This window comes from Cyanistes caeruleus, chromosome Z, assembly GCF_971803275.1.
Source record: "Cyanistes caeruleus chromosome Z, bCyaCae1.hap1.1, whole genome shotgun sequence".
Taxonomy (NCBI): Eukaryota; Metazoa; Chordata; class Aves; order Passeriformes; family Paridae; genus Cyanistes; species Cyanistes caeruleus.
In genome coordinates, this window is record NC_141732.1 from 50,377,290 (window position 1) to 50,383,500 (window position 6,211).

The window sequence follows — 6,211 nt, forward strand, 5'->3', positions numbered from 1 at the left end:
ACCAGCTGCTCACACCAAATAAGAATCTTCCTTCTTACTGCCACCAGCCCCAAATATTTCCTGAAGTTCTATTTTGATTTATTGATATTTACAGTCTAGCTTCTATATAATCTCTTGTTAATACTGACTTATGCCATTCTGTAAATTAGTAGGGTTCACACTGAAAGCTCTGTGTTGTTAAGTAAAAGTTTACATTTACGTGACTGTTGTTACAGCACTGAACTGTAAAATTTCTTCGTTCTACAAGCAGCATCCTATAAAAAAGGTCGTGATTCAACTTTATTCAGACTTTCTGTTTGAAGAAACTTAAGAAAAATTCTGAAATATTATTTTTTCTTTAAATATTTCAGATGACCTGAATTATCAAGCTTTTAAAAATGAAAATGGAAGAGAAATAAAATAAATAATATATGCTTGTTTGAAAAAAGGTTTTTCAAGGATAAAAAAAAATCCCCAAATCCTACTCTAAATAATCTAAAAGTAATAAAAGTAAATATTTTCTGTTATTCTAGATAAGCTACATTCAGAAAGTAAACTACATAATGTACTCTATGTGTTCATGAATTTATGCTTTACCATCTGATGGCTTGATTCTTACCTCCCACTGGCCTTGCATTAGTATAGCTGCTAGCAAGTCAATGGGTATACTTTTTATTACAAAGATTAATGACAAAGGTTAAAAGATGCCTATATTGCAGTCACCTTGTTAAATCTTCAAGTTTTCTGGATTTGCTAAACTAATAAGTGTTTCAAGGAAACAGGTTTCTCTTTAGGTAAACAAAACCAGTAAAAAGTATGTAAATTCCATTTTTGTCTTGCAGGACAGATCCTCTGTCTTCATTTTAAAATCATAAAGTGTCCTATCTTGTAAGGGGTCCATAAGGATCATCCAATCCAGTGCCTCGCTCCTGGCAGGACTACCTAAACTAAAACCTAAACCTAAACCATATGATGAAGAGCATTATCCAGACACTGCTTGGACTCTCGCCAGGCTTGGTGCTGTGACTAGTTCCTGGGAAACCTGTGGCCATCTCTCTTGATTTAAAGCACTTTCCTAATGTCCAGTATGAATTTCCCCTGATGAATCTTCATTCCATTTCCTCGTGTCCTGTTACAGGCCTCCAGAGTAACAGTGTAATCTCTTCCACTGACCACTGTAAGGAAGCTGCTGTCTCTGATAACGCAATCTTTAATCTTCCCTTTTCCAAGGTGAATAAAGTGATCTCATCTGCTCTTTAATGCCTTATCCTCAAGGTTTTTCACCACATTAGTCACCCTCCTCTGGACACACTCTAACAGGCTTGTACCTAGGAATCCACAGCTGCACACAGGTCTTGAGATGGGTTATACCAGTGCACTGTGGAGCAGAACAGTCACCTTCCTTGCCCAGCTGATGATGCTGTGCTTGATGCACTCCAGAATACATCTGTCTCTTTTGACCACCAGGGCACATTGTTTACACATATCCAACTTGCCATCTACCTAAACCATCAGATGTCTATCTTTCAATTGGTGATTACCACCTCTCTAGGTTATACACATCTTTCTGTAAATTCTCTCCACCCTTGAGGGAGTTAACAGTTCCTCCTATTTTAGTATAACTAGCAAACTCCCTTAATTACCACATCCAGATAATTTATAAGAACACCAAAGAGCACTGGCCTAAAATTGAGCCCTGGGGAACCCCACTGGAGATTAAGTGCCAGCCTGATATGACCGCATTTAGTGTAATTCTTTGAGCCAATTGCTCACCCAACATATGATGAACTTGAGTAGCTGTGTGCTGGACATTTCATCCAGGAGGATGCTGTGAGAGACAGTGTCAAAAGCTTTGTTAAAATTGAAGAGCCCACATTACTGCCTTTCCTTGGACAACTAGATGGGTGACTTTGTCATAAAGGAAAATTAATTTAGTGAAGCAGGACTTTCCCCTTGAGAACCAGTGTTGGTTATGACTAATGACTGTATTGTGTCTCAGGTATTTTTCACTAACTCAGAATAAATTTATCCATAATTTTTCCAGTCACTGAAGTGAAACTTACAAGCCTGTAATTACCAGAATCTTCCTACACTTTTTGAAAATTGGGAGAACATTTGCTATGCTTCTGGTTCACTGGGACCACTCCAGACTCCAAACTCTGTTGAAAAAGTAATGGGGAGAGTTTCTGCAATGACATTAGCCAAGTTTTTCAGTACACTGGGTTAGGTCCCATTGCGCCACATGAATTTATAAGCATCCAGCTGCAGCAGGAAGCCTCAAGCTCAGAGTTAGCTGTGAGTTTATCATTTCCCTAATCACAGCCTTCCAAAAGAGAGCTTACGGCTCACTGATATTAAAGACAGAGGCAAAAAGGCAATAAATGTCCCTGCTTTGTCTGCATCCTGGTTTTGAGGTGACTGACCTAATCAAGTAATGGACCAATATTATCTCTTGTTCTTCTTTTGAAGTTAATGTATTTAGAAAAGAAGACCTTTCACTGTCCTTCAAATTGCTACTTGGTTTCAACTTCAGCTGAGCTTTGGTCACACAAACTTACTCCCTATAGCAGTATCTCTGTAGTCCTCCTGCATTGCTCTGTATTCTTCTGCCCTGTGCTGTCCACTGTTTGGGTGAGATTTAGAGCTTTTTGAATCTCTTACTTTGAACATCTAAGTAAGGTCATTTAGATCAGCGTTTGCTAGCTTGTTTGTTTCTTTCTTTTTAAGTTCAAATAAAGATATTCGCTGATTTTAATGCCTTGTTAAATATTCCTATCAATCATTCAATTCTCTCAGTAGCCAAAAGTCTTGATATTTCAGTCCAACAGAACGTCAATGCTTATATGTATAAGAGAACATACTGTTCAGCCTTTTGTTAGATAGGCTCTCTATTGTCACATGTTATCATCTGCATCTCCCACAGGTTTTAAGACCAAAGGAATAAAAGCTTCTTCATGTTAGTCTACTGAGCACAGCCTTAGACTTGCCTTAGGTCAAACCAAGATTTTATATGAGAAACTGAAGAGTGGATGTTACATTAAACATTTTGAATGTAAACTGAAATGATTTCACAGTTTTTTTGTGTTTGTTTTTGTTTGGTTTTTTTTATGCCTTCAGCATATGAGGTCTGGAACGCAGTACTATCTTTGTCTGGGAAAGTGAAAATGCTGTTAAAAAACCCTATAGTGACATCATGCAACACACCTGTATTTCCAAAGATCACACTGTCAACTTGATTTTAAGAGCTTCAGACATTCTAATCACACAACTACTTTCAAGCCTGTAAGGTGAGCTCTCTATTTTAATGGTAGTTCTTCACAAGATTTAGCTCTTTAATGATTGCTTGAGCTAATCACATGGGAAATCAGAGGGCAAAAGTCATGAAGCAGGACAACACTCAACACTGGGCAGCTGGAGAAGGGAGGCTAAGAGGCTTGTTTAGAGTTTATTCCTTTTTTTTGTTTTCCATAAAAGACAATGCTTATTGAGGAGTGCTAGACTTTAAAATGGAAAAAAACCCCAACTAAACAAATGCAAATTTATTTACAATGATGTTGCATTTAAGAGATGAGGCAGAGCAGCTCAAATTATTTATATAATTGATTTTAATAATAATGTATCTCTTTTTAATACATTTATTTTCCATTAATATTGAATACAGTCCTTAGGATGTCTTGGAGGACCAAAAATGTTACAGGATTCAGAAATTTTGGAATTTTCCCAAAGCTGGAGGCAAAGCTGTGCACCTATAGTTAGGCTCTCTCTATCAGCTATAATTTATCCAAGATGAATTTGACTCAGTAATGTGGGAAATACTAGCCCAGTCCAGAGACTACTCAAGTTGACTGATTAGACTGTCAGACAGACTACAACTTTTGTTGTATAATATAAATATAAATATAACAATATAAAATGCTCCACCATACAGAGCTGAATGCTCAGATACTGTAATTTCTGGCTCCCCTTTATAAAAATAATGCTGGAAGAATATGTTGAAAGGCAGACAGAAGGTGCCTTAGGCCTACAGAAGTTTTCTAGTTCCTTAATCTTTCAGGCAGATTCCAATAGTACAGCAAAAATTTGGTTGATATTTAACCTGAAGTTATGTCATATCACACTGTGAATATTTAAGGATTTTTAAAAAAAATAATTTCCTGGAGGACAGCCAATATTGTGGGAGTTATTTCTCATATTGTGGTAGTGTACTTCTCATAATAACCTACCTGTGGAGTTTGGGCTGCAGAAATGGGACCTTTGACTTGTCTTCAAAGGCTGCAAGAGCATTAAGGGAGTTCCAAGTGCATGACAACATTGGGTGTGGTGGACAGGAGTCCTGCCTTTCCTGCTTTCAACCAGTTACCTCACAGTGCCAATATTCTTTGTCAGACGCTTCTAGGAAGCAATTATTATTTGTTTATTCAAACCAACACCCAGAGGAGGGTGAGCTGTTTTGAGGGGGATGTTCACTGGTTGTGCTTCAGTGTCACATTGTGTGACTCCTACTTGGGGAGAGTAAAGCTGAGCTTCCTAAGTAGCTCCCTTATAGGAGGAATGAAGATACTCTAGAACTAAAGTAAGTGAGTATGGTCAGGTAGACTAACAGGAGGTATTAAAAATCATCATCAAGATGACTGTTTCTCAAATCCACTAACAAAATGAAGCCTGGTGCATGTTTGTAGAATTGGAGAAGTTTGGGTCATAATAACCGAAGTCAGAGCTTTCATCTGGGGCATTGTGTCGAGACTTCACCCCAAAGCGAGCTTTCCCCAAATTTAAGACTGTATGCAGATGTAAGAAAAAGAACTGTGAAAGTCTGAAATAGCTGTCAAAGGTACTGTGCACTGGCCGACTGTTACCACCCCAGCAGCTTTAGGAGAAATATCTTAGCAGAATACTGCTATGTATTGTCCTGTGTCCAAAATCTGGTGACCAGTGGTGGAACACCATGAACACATGGAACATGAACATGGCGGTGAGGAAGTGGCAGGGAGTTTTACTTGTCACTTTTGACACACTGTCTCAGTGACATCTAAAAGCTATTCATATCATTCTGGAACTCCTCACCATGATGTGGGAGAAGAGAGCAGAAAAAGAAATGCAGGAAAAATATTCAGAAACACTGATTATTATTTTCTTGGCTTTGTTTAAAGGGAAGAGACTGCTGCATTTGCTGTTTTGCAGGCTTATACAAGAACCCAGATGAATCAGAACTGAAGACATGTTCAGTTTTTCAATGTGTTTAGAGCAACTGCTTATGCACTGACTCCAGAGGCATTAATCATTGCACACAGAGACCACAGAAATATATCTAAAGCATTATTATTTGTTGCTTTACCCATGTACATATATGATTTCCTTTTCCATTACTGCCCCTGGGAATAGATTGCAAATACCATTTATACAATCCAGACTTTACTTTGAAAATACATGGAACATGTATTTTTAAATACTGCACCTATGGGTCAAGTTTAGTGTAAGGGCCTTAAAGGCTGTGGTATGCATCAGTCTCAGAGTTACAGTGGTATTGATTTTTGTAAGGCTGTAAGCAACACTGGAGACTGTGTGTAGCATTCTGTTCAACACCCAAGAGCACGCAGCCACTTCAACAACTTCCAAGTTCAGTAGTTTAATATTTTTTCCCTATTGTGAACTTTGTAATATTTTCCTGCAGAAAGATCCATCACTGCACGATAGCTGGAAATCTACTGACAGTAGTTTGTACAGACCACTTGGTAAAGGAAGCCTGAAAAACAGGCCACAGATCTCCCAAGAATTTCACTGATTGAAAATCTGTTTCATTGAGCTGTGATCTCAATGCACCAGCAGAGCAGAGTCTTCTAACTGTTGTGAAATTAATAATGTGTGTATTTTATAGATAAAGTGAACAAGAGAATGTTATTCAATGCAACAATCTAAACTTAGAAGTCTTTTTCTTGGGACAAATATTTTCAACTATCCACCAAAACCCTCCCATCAGGGCCAAGCATTGGGCTACATCACATTTATGTAAAAAAAAACCCCAAACAAATTAAAATTCTAGAATCAGTCAGGTCTGACACATAAGGAAGGAGAAGAATAACAACATCCTGTGAATCATGCTTATCCTTTCCAGTTCTGACATGTTACAGGAGGAAGTGTGAGTGTTGCCTAGTCATATTTATAAATCTTTTGACTGTCTGCCCTTCTAATACCACAGATACATCATAACATAAAGCTTGAATATGGGGATGGG